Source organism: Capricornis sumatraensis, chromosome X (assembly GCF_032405125.1).
Source record: "Capricornis sumatraensis isolate serow.1 chromosome X, serow.2, whole genome shotgun sequence".
Classification (NCBI taxonomy): Eukaryota; Metazoa; Chordata; class Mammalia; order Artiodactyla; family Bovidae; genus Capricornis; species Capricornis sumatraensis.
The window spans coordinates 28,908,099-28,922,897 of record NC_091092.1 but is presented as its reverse complement, the minus strand read 5'-3'; the positions used below and the strand labels follow the sequence as shown (position 1 = coordinate 28,922,897).

At 42.6% G+C, this 14,799-nt stretch overlaps 1 protein-coding gene across 2 annotated transcripts in view; it reads right to left on the bottom strand.

Annotated features, from left to right (window-relative positions):
- ZDHHC9 (zinc finger DHHC-type palmitoyltransferase 9) overlaps positions 1-410 on the bottom strand; it is a 29,818-nt gene extending 29,408 nt beyond the window's left edge. For both annotated transcript variants that reach the window (XM_068962104.1, XM_068962103.1), the window contains exon 1: positions 269-410. The gene's annotated coding sequence lies outside the window, so the exon portion shown is untranslated. The remainder of the gene's footprint in view (positions 1-268) is intronic.
- Positions 411-14,799: the final 14,389 nt, after the last annotated feature.

Here is a 14,799-nt window from a genome sequence, read left to right as displayed (position 1 = left end):
CGGGCGGCGGGCGCGGCCTCTAGAGGCCCGCCCAACCTCAGCCACGCCGCCGACCACCGCCCCGGGCAGGATGGGACGCGCGCCACCTCCGCACGCTCGTACACACACACGCCCCGCCACGTGTAGTCACCCCCGGCCAGGGGCTCGGCAATCGCCAAGCCGAGAAGGGCAGAGCAGGCTCCGCGCATCCCAGGGCAGCCGAGTGGGCTGCAACCCACCACGCGGCCGAGCCCCGGAGACCCCCCACCCCCACCCACCCCCTTGTTACCTGAACCCCGGAGACCGAACTCGGCCGGGAACCGAAGCCAGGAAGTACACTGTCCCAGGGGACCGCGTCGGCCGCCAGAGATGGCAGCGGCTTCTCCCCAGCCCAGAGGCTGCCTCCTCCTGACAAGGGGCCCCAGTCGTCGGGGCCCTAAACCAGCTGTGGCAACCGCCCACCGCTGGCCAAATGGAACGCTCCTCACGTCACCAGGTCGTTCCAGTAGTTGCTAGCCCTCTATTGGCTGATCCGCCTCGGCGCCTCCGCCCCTGCCACCCCTGCCCCGAACTACCATTGGCTGCGCAGAACGCCACTCGACGACGCCTCCGCCCCATTCCCCCACCCATCTCCCGACTTCGTGCCCACCTGCCAAGCCTTTGCCAGCCTCCCTTTGGGGTCTGAACACCGATGTGTGAAGTGTCGCTTTCTATTAATATAGTTCCGCAGGGACTGGGATGAAGCGTAGTGTCAATGGGACTAGGAAGAACGGGGGACCTGCCTCCCCCCCAGCACACGTACCATGAGACGCTGAAGGAACCCTGGCTCACAGATCCCGGTGCTCACCCCAAACTGGATCCTCCTTGGGCCTCTCCAGCCGTACTTACATAAAATCAATCGCGACTTGGGATTTTACTCTGTACCCGCATAAAAATAAGTCCTCTGCCTCCCAAGTCCTATTCACGAGGTAGGGATCCCACCTTTGTCCCAGTCACCCTGGCCTGCATCTGTGGCTTTAGGGACAAAACAAACAGATATAAAAAGGAACTTGAAAGAGATAACTGTCCCCAAGAGGACAGAATCACTTTGCGGTATCGTAAACAAAAAATTGACGCTGAAACTCTACTGACAGGACATAAATTCTTTCAGGTAGGTGATGAAGTAAAGATTGCTTCAAAAGCTTGTAAATGACTATTAGATTTGAAGAGCTTGTGATAATGAGGCGCTGAGTGGGGCTCAGAGGGGAGCAACAGAAACTCTACCCACCAACCACATTGATTCTATCTTTCTGCCACCTCTCTGACAGGGCAGTTATTACCACAATGAGCCACTGCTACTGATCTGAGTGAGTCGCATCCTTTAGCATAAGATTGGAGTGGGGAAAACAGTTGAGAACCACGGCATCAATATTCTACAACAGACTTTAAAAGATACTGGGTCTGTTTCCGCTACTGTGGCTCTTGGCTTCCAAATATAAGGGGAAATATGAGAGAGGGTGTAAGGTGGTCTTTCCTTACCTGTCACACTATCAGGGAGAGTGCCCAGATTGTTAGCTATTTTCCTAAGCTTGAACAAAGTTTCTCTGGGGTGAAGGTATTTGCAATGAATACAAAAGAGACTGCCAAAGCTCTTCCCAAGGCAGTTTTTTTGGTGTGTGTTAGTTGAAGGACCACTGCCTGGTCAAGAATTATTTCTCCTTTTATGGGATTTGGGTCCCACGAGATATGAAGCAAAATTCTACCTAATGATAGTTACATTTGACACATTCATGGTACCCTTCAATCAAAAATTTTAAAGGATAAAAAAATTACTAGGTAATTCTCTTATGAGAGATGTGTTATAATTCATTTGTAGGAGAAAGTACATCTTTATAAAGCTTTTATTGTTCCCCAGCACTCATGCTGATTATAATCATCAGTGTAGTTTTTATGAACTGTATGATCAGTATCATCACCTCCATTCTCCCCTTTAAATCCTGGAGGCTGCTGGTATTGCATTCATTTGGTATGGAAAGGAGAGGGACAGCCCAGCAGGCCTCTGGGTTCCCAAGCCTGTGTATACCAGAGGCCCTTAGGAGTCTCCCCAGCTGTCATCCTCCCAGTTGGGGAGTGGACAAAAATAAACCTCCACAGCACCCAAACGTCTCAGGTGTAGGTGAAGCCCTGGGAGTCCTGGAATGAGTCACAGCAAGACATTCCTGAGCTCTGCCCCTCCCTGCTCTGGGTCACATTCCCTCCCGGATTATTAAGTGACTGTGTAGGTCAGGCTTGCTTTACTACAATCTGTTATCATTTGTGCTCACCTCTGAAAGAAAAATAAGGAAAATGGATATGGACAAACCCTCCATACCGATTCCTTCTATGTCATTGCATCGTTTCATATTATCCCCAAGGTCTTAATACACAGCCCTAACTACACTGTGACTATAAATGAACATTGTTTTCTCTTTTTCTCTTTTCCACAAACCTCTAGACTTTATGCATACAAAGGGGTGTTGGCTCCTTTGAAGGGGAGTTGCAGTCACGTGGTGAGCACTCGAAACGGCATGGAATAAAGGCGTAGGCCTCCATTGTGTGGTCACACACATTCTGGTGTGCTTTTTTAAAAATACTTGTCTCCATATTGACAGTTCCTGCGTGTGTTCGTGGTGTGGAGGTGTCAACGGCCTCAGATTCTGAGTGCTGCCATGGAGTTGCAACTTGCCTCTTTGTGTTGCTCCAGACATCTCTCCTGTAAACACCCAGAGACCCCTTCAGTACTGTATCCAAAACAGATCCCCAAACTTAGTCGCCATCCTGCATTTAAGCTCTTGTTGGCCTCATTTTTTTTTTTTTGTCTGTTTACATTAGCCTCAACCCTTTCAGGCCGCCTTGTCCTCCTACCCACACAAGTGTCCCTTTCTAGCTCACCCACCTGGCCTGCTCTCTTCTTACTTTCTGGCTATAAATAAACATATATTTGTAGAATGAATTGATGAACAAAGGAAAGAACCACGGGCATCCTGTCCACAGGGACCAACTTAGTGTTCTTAAGCAATAGCTATTTCCCTGGGGGCTGGGCTGCTTTCCCTGACACAGAAGAGGCAAGATGGTATGCATAGCAGAAAGTGCCAAAGCTCAGGAGCTCGTGTAAATTATGTCAAGTAATTTCTCATTTCTGAGTCAATCTCCTCAGCTGTAAAACAGAGCTAATGCCTACTTCATAGAGTTATAAAAGGAATGGGAGATGATGTGTGCTAAATGTCTGGCATGTAGGAGAAACACAATCAATGATGTATGTTCTAATGATATCTGTAGGTAACTGCCGTTTCCCACCTCCCTCCTTTATCTGCACTGATGACTGGGGGTAGAACTGTAAGAAGAAACAGACCCATTCTTCACTTTGTCGAACCCTGGTCATCCGTGTGCTGTGTGTTTACAGAGCGTCTAAATCTGTCACTTGGAATTAATCCTTATCTGACTGGCCCCTTGGCTTCCCAGTCCCCGGGGAACCTTACTTATGCTTGGGAAAAGCTTGGGCTATAATCTTGGTCTAGTAGAGTGGCTGTTTTGTAGCACCATCATCTCCAGGGAATCCTCAATATTGCCTGAATATTATGTGTTTCAATAAGTAAGAGACCACTGGCATCTATGTCATTGTACACCTTCTGTGTTCACATCACGGTGTTGGGACTGTTGGCTCCTGTCAGAGACTGAGAAGCACCTTTAGGATGCCACCGTGTGAAAACCAAACATTTTACAAATAAGTAATATTTGTATAACAAATACAATACAAAAAGTCCAGGAAAAACTGCCTGGGTGCCAAGAAGATCCTATGACAGTGCAACTAAAGTGCTCCAACCCAGTCTCTGCCCCTGCCTCTGATGCCAGTCTGCTCTTGCCAGTTTTAAATTTTATTTCATCTCTAGACTGTGGATCTTTGACTCTACCCAGAATGATTTTAGATGCTGTGCCGGAGCCCTCAACACTAATCCTAAGACTTCTTGTTGTTGTTTAGTTGCTCACTCGTGTCCCACTCTTTGTGACCCCGTGGACTGTAGCCCACCAGGCTCCTCTGCCTGGCGGATTTCCCAGGCAAGAATACTGGAGTGGGTAGCCATTCCCTTCTCTAGGGGATCTTCCCAACCCAGGGATTAAATCCACTTCTCCTGCATTGGCAGGCTGATTCTTTACTGCTGAGCCCCCTTTCACTAAACAGGAGCCATAATCACATCAATGGAGACCATTTATTAAGGACCTCCTCTGAGCCAAGGATTGTGCTAGGTATTCACAGTTTAGGTCCCTAGATTACGGTCTAAACTTGATGTCTACGTGAGAGCATATGATACAAACCCAGCACAGCCCTAGCCTCCCACTCTGCCCAGCCCTCTCATTCCACGAGCTGACTTCAAGGGATTGTGTTAGCCCAAAACTATAAACTGGTTTATGGTCAGTCATTAAACTGTGGCAAGCACCCACAGTTTGCTCAGCCTATACCAGGCATGATGAGAAATATCCAAGAACTAAACGACATGATCCCAGGCTCTAAAGAACTTCAAGTATTCTAAGGGAGAACAGAATAGCTCATGTGAAGTCATTAAAGATAAACATGAAACAGGGCAGAGTCCAGTTCTCAAGCATGCACCACAGTTTCCAACCTTTTAAGGAGAGCTTGCCTCAGAAGGGTGTACCCTCTCAAATACTGTTGATAGAAGAGTAAATTGGAAAAATCTTTCAGTAGGGCTGTTCAGTAGTATCTCTTAATATTTTCATATTGTATAACCATTGACCCAACGATCCTACTGCTACTAAGAAATACTGGCACATGTGTTCAAAGATATATGTACAAAGACATTCACTATAACACTGCTTGTCAATGAAATAGTTAGCAGCAACCAAAAGTTCATTAACTGTATACACAGGAAAGAGAAGACTATCACCTTTCTGTAGGTGTATATATTTCAATAAAGATTTTTACATTAAAAAATTAAGCATCAGCTGACAAGCAAGTGTGCCCAATATGTATTAAGTTTAAAAATCAAGTATCTAAACTTTTCTAAAATACAAACTTTGTAAAATAAAAAGCTCATTTTGTATGTGTATGACTTTATATATCATATGTATAGTTTTTAAAGTCTGGAAGGATATATACTGAACAGTGGTTATCTCTGGCAAGTGAGAGTGGTGAACAGACTTTTAAGTTTTACTTTATACAGGTCTTTCATGTCTGAATTAGTTACAAAAAGTGTTATTAATTTTAGAACTTTAAAAGGAAGATTTATATTATAAGGCTGTATATCTCTCATTCAATATGGCAGAAAGACCACATGCATTTATATCCACTCTCTCCTAAGACACTATTAGAATTATAATAAAGGGATTGAAAAGGCATAAGCTCATAACAAAGAGAAGGACTCAGATGACACTGTATTTTACAAATGTTTAGAAGACAGAAATTGGAGGAAAGGATATTGACTGAACACACGCTGATCTGGAACCAACGAGTCCAGAAAAACACCGTAGATAACAGAAAAAGAGGCATCCAGGGAAAAGGGAAGTTGGAAAAAGAGATAATATAGTTAAGAGCTAGGGAAATTTAGGATACAATAAAAGCATAGAAGGCAAGAAATAATCCAAAAAGAAGCAATGAAGAAATCCAAGAAAAACAAAATCTGTACAAGAAATCATGGATCAAATGTGAAAAATCAGATAGAATTAACACAGAAAGTGGGCTTATAGATGAATAGAATTTATTCTGAGCACTAGACAAAATGAGAAAGCTGGAGAATAGAGATATATATGGTATAGACAGCACATGTTTAGTCAACTCACAGCCAAAAAGAAAAAAAATGGGGGGAATCAAAAATTCAAATACAAAACTGTTTAAAAATGTCATTTTCCAATAATGATGACCAACTAGAACATGGAGTGATATAGAATGATTGATGGAAGTTGTAACATGAAAATATAATCAAGGCCCATTTCTTAGCTTTACACTGAAAAATATACAATCATAATAATACAAACACTATCTTTATTGCTTTTCAACCTTTGGAATCCAATCTAGAGACAATCACAGGAAACAATTATAATTACAAAGTGTAAGATAAATGTTAACAAATAATTTTAAAGCATAGCATACAGAAACTGGAAAGTAGACAAATTTAGGGGAGGTGGAAGGATGCATAGAGGCACTAATATTCTAATTTTAGAAAGTATAGAATCAAGAGATACTATCTATAGATGATGGAACAAGAAATATTTATGTGTCTTATATGAAGGCACAAAGATAACCAAAAAAGATATGTGAACAGAAAAGATACGCACTAAAATGGTTGTCAGTTGAGAGGGGAACTAAATAAAGGAACTAAAAAGAGTGATGTATTAGGAGAAAAGAGAAAAGTGGTTGCTGCAGTTTAAATGAGTTGTGTATGTGCTTAGTCACTCAGTTGTGTCAGACTCTTTGCAACCCCACGGACTGTAGCCCGCCAGGCTCCTCTGTCCATGGGGATTCTCCAGGCAAGAATATTGGAGTGGGTTGCCATGCCCTCCTCCAGGGGATCTCCCCAACCCAGGGATCGAACCCAGGTCTCCTGCATTGCAGGTGGATTCTTTACCATCTGAGTCACCAGGGAAGCCCATAAGTGAGCTGAATTCCCATTTATTAGACCAGGAAGTCACTAGATAGATGATATCTAGAGCTGGTAAATCAAAGAAAGGCATATCATTTAGAGAAAATGGATTACACCCCCCCCCTTACTTATCTCTCTGCTTCCACCCTTGTCTCCTTTTAGTCTATTATTAACACGGCAGCTAAAGAGGTTCTTTTAAAAGTTAACTCAGACCTTGCCAGCTGCAGCTTGTCCAATGGCTTCCCATCTGTGAAATAACAGAAAATTTTTTATTGGTCTTTGTCTCCCAGTTCCTGGCAAAGACTTCCTAAAACTCCTGTAAATTCCTAAGTGGTAAAAGCACTAGGAACATCTTTTGTTTTAATATTTGGCTTTTGATCCCAGTTCCTGACACAGAGCTCTTGAAACCCTTGAAATTTCCTGGGTGATTTACTCTAATGAGGCAACTCTGGGGGGCTCCTGGAGGAAGACTGGTCACCAGAAAGACCACACCATGATTAGAAACTTGGGATTTTCAGCATCACCTCCCATTCTCTTGAGAAAGGAGAAGGGCTGAAAATGGAGTTAGTAATCAATCACACCTATGTGATCTGTACCCTTTATCACATACTTATATAATAAACTGGTAAACATAAGGAACATGAGTTGTAACTGCTAGAACAGTTCTGTGAGCTGCTCTAGCAAATTAATTGAACCCAAGGAGAGGGTCATAGGAACCTCAGATTTACAGCCCATCAGACAGAAGGAGAGGTGACAACCTGGACTCGCCATCTGAATTTGGCGGGGGAGGGCAGCAGTTTTGTGGGACTGAGCCCCTAACCTGTGGGATCTGATGCTCTCTCCAGGCAGAAAGTGTGGTCTTGAGTTCAAGGGTAGGACTCCCAGCCAACGGCTTGTTGCAAGGAAACCCACATGCACACAACTGGTGTCAGAAATGCTGTGAGTGTGGCAGTCATGTGACAAATAAAGGAGAAACACGGGGAGGGAAAAGGTTTTTCTAACTCACCATCTCACTTGGAACAAAAGCCAGTCATTACACAAGCTTGCTAGACCTCACCCAGCCATCTGTCTCAGCACTCCCCAAGCCCTGCATCTCCTGCTACACTCCCTTGCTGGTGCTGTGTCAGCCCTCTTTGCCATTCCTTGAGCAAACAGGACATGTCCTCCTGCAGGACCCTTTTGTACCAGCTCTTCTGTCTGCTCTTTCCCTAGATATTTGCATTTGTTGTTTGTTCAGTCGCTCAGTTGTGTCTGACTGTTTGTGACCCCATGGACTGTAGCCTGCCAGGCTCCTCTTGTCCATGGGATTTCCCAGGCAAGAATACTAGAGTGGGTCATTCTTCAGATACTTGCATGGCCTAATCTATTACTTCCTTCAGGTCCTTACTCAAATGTCCCCTTCTCAGAGAGATTTTCCCTGCCTACACGATTTGAAATTGCAGACTCTGCCTCGAAGAGCTCCCTAGCTCCTTTTCCTGCTTTATTTTTCTCCACCACAATTACTGTCGTTTAACATGCTGTATATCTTAATTATCTTGTTTATTGTTGCTCTCTGCCACCAAAATGTAAAGTCAATAAGAGCAGGGATTTTTGTGTTTTGTTCAGTGCTTTATCCCAGGTGCTGAGAATAGTGACTGGCACACAGAAGGTGCTTGGTATGGACTCAATTGTATGCTCCCAAAATTTACATGTTGGACTGCCAAACTCCACTATTTCAGAATATAACCATATTTAAGGACTGAAATTCTGAAGCTCCAGTACTTTGGCCACCTGATGTGAAGAGCTGACTCATTGGAAAAGACCCTGGTGCTGGGAAAGATTGAAGGCAGGAGGAGGGGGAGACAGAGGATAAGATAGTTGGATGGCATCACTGACTCGATGGACATGAGTTTGAGCAAACTCCAGGAGTTGGTGATGGACAGGGAAGCCTGGCAGTTCCATGGAGTCTTTACAAAGAGTCAGACATGACTTAGTGACTGAACAACAGTATTTGGAAATCAGGTCTTTAAAGATGTGATCACATTAAAACAAGGGTGTTGGAAGAGTCCTAATCCAAGATGACTGGTATCCTTATAAGAAGAGGAAGAGTCACCAGGGGTGCACATGCACAGAGGAGCAGTCTCATGAAGAAGCAACAAGAGGGTGGCCATTTTTAAGCCAAGCAGAGAGGCCTGGAATGTATCTTTCCCAAATGGCCCTCAGAGGAAACCAAGCTTTCTGGAACCTTGATCTTGGACCTCCAGGCTCCAGAACTGTGAGAGAACAAATTTCTGCTGATTAAGCCTCCCAGTCTGTGGTGTGTTGTTATACCAGCACTATTGCAGTGTTCAATAAATATGTGGTTTGAGTGAATGAATAAACAGGTCGATGGATACAACAGGAGCATTAGAAAAACTCAAACCAGAAAGAGTTAAAGTGGTAAAAAAAAAAAAAAAAGTTAAAGTGGTAACACTCAGGGGATGGGACCACAGGTGGGGAAGAGTGTGGCAGGAGATAGTTGCATTTTATTATAAGGAAGTCCTTTGGCGCTACTTCATTTTTGTCCACATGAATGTATCACTTTGATAAACATTTATAAATGGTAATTTTTAAAAGGGGTTTTTTACAGAACAACAAGAAATGATGTTAAGTCCATGAGGCTTTATATTATTGGGTCCCCACTGGTGATGATTTTGCCCCAGGGGACATTTGTCAATGTCAAGACATTTTTGGTTGTCACAAGTGGGGGTGGGGTGCTACTGACATCAAGTGGGCCGAGGCCTGGGACACTGCCAAACTTCTTACGATACAAGGGACAGTGCCTCCTAACAGGATTATTCCACCCAGAGTGCCAAGAGTGCTGACAGTGAGAAACTGTTTTACATAAATGTGTGGGTGATTGAGCCATAACAAATTATTAAGGAAAGTTATGGCTGCTGAGGAAATAGAATTAATCTCTACAATGTTAATAGAAATAACCAATAGAAGAACGTACTGGGGAGAAATTACCATACTATTCTACAACCTATTCTTTGATGCCTCTGTGAGAGAAAAATTCTGGACTGAATGATGGCAGTGCTAGGAACATGGGGGGCATAGTAAGTATAGAGGGACTGACTGACCTCTGCCCATAGATCCTTATATAAAACTTCACTACACACAAAGGCAAATGGCCATTCATCCCATATTTCCTCACTCTCACTGCACTGCCTCGTCCAGCCAGTTCAATCCATCTTCTCAGCTCTTCATAAATCACCATTCAACATTTCCTTCTTTCTTTTATCCCAACCTCCCATCTCAAGATTTCCCCCAGACCACAACTCGTGCTGGAATGCCTTTTCTGCACCTTTGAGGCAAGTTTCTCCCTTCTGTCATTTACGCAGGACCTCTCTGATGACACCTTCTCCATCTCCTTGGAAAAGAGTGAACAATCTCTGACTGAGTCCACACTGCATAAAAACAGAAGCCGCTTGACAGCTAGCAAAAGCATCTACTTGTTCACATACATAACTAAGTAAATATTCAATGTATGATCTGTTAGCTGTTCCTGTTGCTGTGTATTTCTGATAAATGCATCTGTGCTAGTGTTATGTCCAGTTAGAAGTGGTTTGGACAAATGTGATCTGCTTTGGGTATATGGTTTCCAGGAGGAATGTGAGAAGGAACACGGGCAGTCACTGTTCCATGCTACTACTTAGAGCATCACTTTCCACCTCAAAGCACAGCATTTTCATGCTGCCGGTACTGAGTGCCAGCTAGAGAAGGGGAAAGATCTGTTCCACCATCAATGCACTGTGGAAGATCTATAAAAGCAAACACAAGAGACTGGTAACAGTGCTCGCCTTCAGGGGTAGAAACCGGAGAACTTGTATAAAGGTGGGAGAGAATTTTCAGTATACACTCTCTTACTGCTTTGAAATTTTGCTCCATGTGCATATATTACCTATACAGAAATTTTAATTAATTTTTACATCAATATACTGTACAAAACCACAGTACTTGGATTTCAAGCCAAACCTCTACCCAGCCACAAATGGATATAAAATTATTCCATCTCTTATACTCAGAACTGAAGTATTATGTATATATTCAGACAACCTGTTAGACTGAATCCCACACCGAGAAAAAAACTAAAAAGAAACTAATGTCTGCAAAGATATGTTCCCTGTTGATATGATTTTTCTTTAAATTGCCCTGAAATAGGCAGAAGAAAATTGGCTATAGTAAACTATAATGTTCATCTACCTCACTAAAGCATTAATTTTAAGGATATTTAGAGGTCTGAAAAAATGCAGTGACAAAATTTTAATTACATTTGAATGATATGTAACTGATTGGCCAGGAGCTTTTAGCACTCTGTGTTGGTTATAGACGACAAGAGAAGGCCATTCTATCCAGGAATAAATAGTCTCTGCCTTGTTTTAATTAGGATATAATAATGATAGAGACCAAATCCCTTGGGATGAGAGAATGCTTTATTGAGAACTTCATTTCCTGAAAATTTCCACATTACCCAGGGACTGCAAAACCAAACGTCACAAGTTAAAAACGAAACAAAATAGAAACATCTCTTGTCCAAACTGAACCTCTAGTATGAAGATATACTCCTTTTTTTATCTGACTTCTAAGATCCTTCTGGACTTAAGAATGTCTACCAGATCTCTGGCCATCCAAGATAAATAGTTTTTACTCTTCTGATGTATCTTCCCCTGGAAACTCCAGGAAATTGACTTTCATTCCCACTGAGGAACCTCTTCCCCACTGGCTGCTCCTGTCACATCTTGCTTTTAACCCTTGAAATCTTTTGCATAGAAGGTAAACTGAAGACTAATTTTCAAAAGGTGATGTCAATGTGTTTAAAAAAAAAGAATACTGGAGTGTGCTTCTTAACTGCTCTTCTAAATGGGGAAGGAATCAGACCAAGCCGAATCAGCTAAACCAGGCTATCTAACTACCTAGAGCAATTCAGCCTACCTCTGCCCTTCTACACTCCGTGTTTCTGTTCTGGGTTGAATAATATCCCATTAGTTATTATATTTATCTCTAGAAATGTGATCTCTGCTATTCTAAAATTTAAAAAGGTATCTCTTCAATCTTACAAAGTCTGTTCTTACATGATCACAGTTTAATTGGTTGTATATGTCACTCTGGTATGTTCGTCTGCTCGGTCTGCCGTAACAAAATACAAAGACTGTGTTGTGTAAACACAGAAATTTATTTTCTTAGAATTCTAGAGGCTAGAAGTCCCAGATCAAGGTGCCAGCTTGATTAGGTTCCTGGTGAGAGCTCTCTTCCTGACTTGCAGACAGCTGTCTTCTTGCTGTGTGCTTACGTGGTCTTTTCCTCTCTGGCATGCAGAAAGAGAAAGAAAGGGAGGTTCACGGGCAGGGAGAGATCTGGTCTTTCTTCCTCTTTTTATAAGGATGCTAGTCCTATTAGACTAGAGTCCCACCCTTATGACCTCACTTAACCTTTATTACCTCCTTAGAGGCTCTGTCTCCAAATATAGTCACAGTGAAGGTTAGGGCTTCAATATGTGAACTGAGGGACTTCGCTGGTGGTTCGGTGGTTTAAAATTTGTCTGCTAGTGCAGGGCATATGTGTTCAACCCCTGGTCTGGTAAGATTCCACATGCCATGGGGCTACTAAACCCACATGCTACAACTGCTGAGCCTGTGCTGTAGAGCCTAGGAGCTGAAAAGAGAGGCCATGGCAATGAGAAGCCCAAACACTGCAATTTACCACAGTAGCTCCCACTCACCACAACTAGAGAAAGTCTGTGCAGGAATGAAGACCCAGCGCAGCCAAAAATAAATAAACAATTAATTTTTAAAAATATGTGAATTGAGTTGGAGGGACACAATTCAGATCTTAACAACTGGTTTAACACTAAAACAGACTGCTTCATATTTTAGGAAATTATCAGTTTATTGGAGATATAGGGAACATGTATCTACCTTGTAGTTTAGTTGCTCAGTCATGTCCGACTCTTTGTGATCCCATGAACTGCAGCACACCAGGCTTCCCTGTCCTTCACTATCTCCTGGAGCTTGCTCAAACTCATGTCCACTGAGTCAATGATACCATCCAACCATCTCATCCTCTGTAGTCCCCTTTTCCTCCTGCCTTCAATCTTTCCCAGCACCAGGGTCTTTTCCAATAAGTTGGCTCTCCGCATCAAGTGGCCAAAGTATTAGAGTTTCAGCTTCAGCATCAGTTCTTCCAATGAATATTCAGGATTAAATATTCAAAGTATCTACCTACATATATACACACATTGAGAACACTACAACTGGCCAAGAGGCAAAGTGAACTGATTGTTTGGGAGTTGGTCAAGATGGTGCATAGAATGCATTTGGAAAAGGAAGAATAAGGATGTTAGGGAAGAATGGGAAAAGTCAACTGGTAGAATAAGAAAGGAGGAGGGGCAGCAACTATACTGGGAATCTTTAACCAGGAGAGTGTTGAGTTGCTAGCAAAGCCTTGCATTAAAGCAAACATTCCACAGGATTGAATAAACTGCTTTGAGTACACACTCCTCCCAATATTCACAGGGGCAAAGCTCTGTCTGGCAGGCTGGACTATGAACATTGGCCTAACCTGTCTCATCCTGATTGCACACTCACAGAAGAACAGCAACTATGTCCTTCTAACTCACTTTCTACAGCATTATTGGGCAAAAAAGGCATTTAAATGCTTTCAATGGTGATGATTATAGAGAAAAATGGAATATAAATGGCTACTGACATGTTTCATTGTAACAACTTTTATAACCCCATTATTAAGGAGATGAATATCTTCATATTCCTAAATAAGAGGTAATCACATGTCTAAAGGCTCTTCGCCCCTCACTTATTTTGTTAAAATGCTATTCTCATTTATTTTCCATCTTTTCCCCCTGCTTGTGCATTAGTTACTATGGAAACATTGGGATGCTATAGTTGAGCATATCAACATCCCCAAGTTCTGTTAGAGTATGAAGCCAATTTACATCAAGGTTACTGGGAGAGGGAGTTATTGCTGAGGGTTATAAATGAATGCCAGACAGAATGAAATGTGTGGCACTATCAGACAAACACGGTCCTCACTTAGCATCACAGAAGGGATAAGGCTCATCTCCTTGGTCCATTCTGTGTACAGAAATCCAGCTGTAGTTATCAATGAGGTTGTCTAGGGCCATCAGTGTTGCTATAACAAAATATCATAAACTGAGGGACTTTTAAACAACCAACACTTATTTCTGACAGTTCTGGAGGTTGGGAAATCCAAGACAGGGAGGTAGTATATCCAGTGTCTGGTGGGAACCTGCTTCCTAGACAGTTAACATCTTTTCACTGCATTCTCACATGGTGGAAGGGGCAAGGGAGCTCTCTGGAGTGTCTTTCATAAGGGTACTAATACTTTTGTTTGTTTGTGCCACATGGCTTTCAGAATCTTAGTTCCCCAACCAGGTATGGAACAGGGATTGAACCCCAGCCACAGCAGTGAAAGCAGTCCTAAATCAATCACCAGTGGACGGCCAAGGAATTCTCTAGGGCACTAATCTTATTCATGATGGCACCCACCCAATGACTTAAGCACCTCCCAAAGGTCCCATCTCCTAATATCATCACCTTGGGGGTTAGATTCCAACATATGCATTTGTGGGGGACACAAACATTCAGTCTATAGCAGAGGTCTACAAAGCAAAGATATTTATCTTTAACAGTAGCATGGGTTCTTTTCTTTTTTTGCTTTAAATATCATGTATTTATAAACATTTTGCAATTTGTTTCACTTCCACTTTAATCCAAGTGTTCTTAGACAAGTCATTATAAATTTCCAAGTGGTCAGATATTTTTTTGCTATAGTTTTACAGTTAATTCTCTTTTTAACTTTATTGTGGTAAGGAACTTCGACCACATGTGTGTGTGTTTGTGTGTGTGTGTGTGTGTACCTAACTATACATTCTCAACCACAATGCACCACATACAACTAAAACTGAGTTTATCATTTTCTCTGGAACTAGATACTCCTCCATTTTCCTTACCTCAGTTGTAATGCCACAGGCATCCAATCACTCAAGGCAAGAAATCTACAGATCACCTTTGCCTCCCCTCCTTCCTTATTCACTAAATTAAATCAGTCACCAAGCCCTGCAAATCTTATCTCCTAAAAATTCTTCACGTTTGCCCCCTTATCTATATCTCTTCTTTGACATTACCTATTACATAATGCAATGAAAGGATGG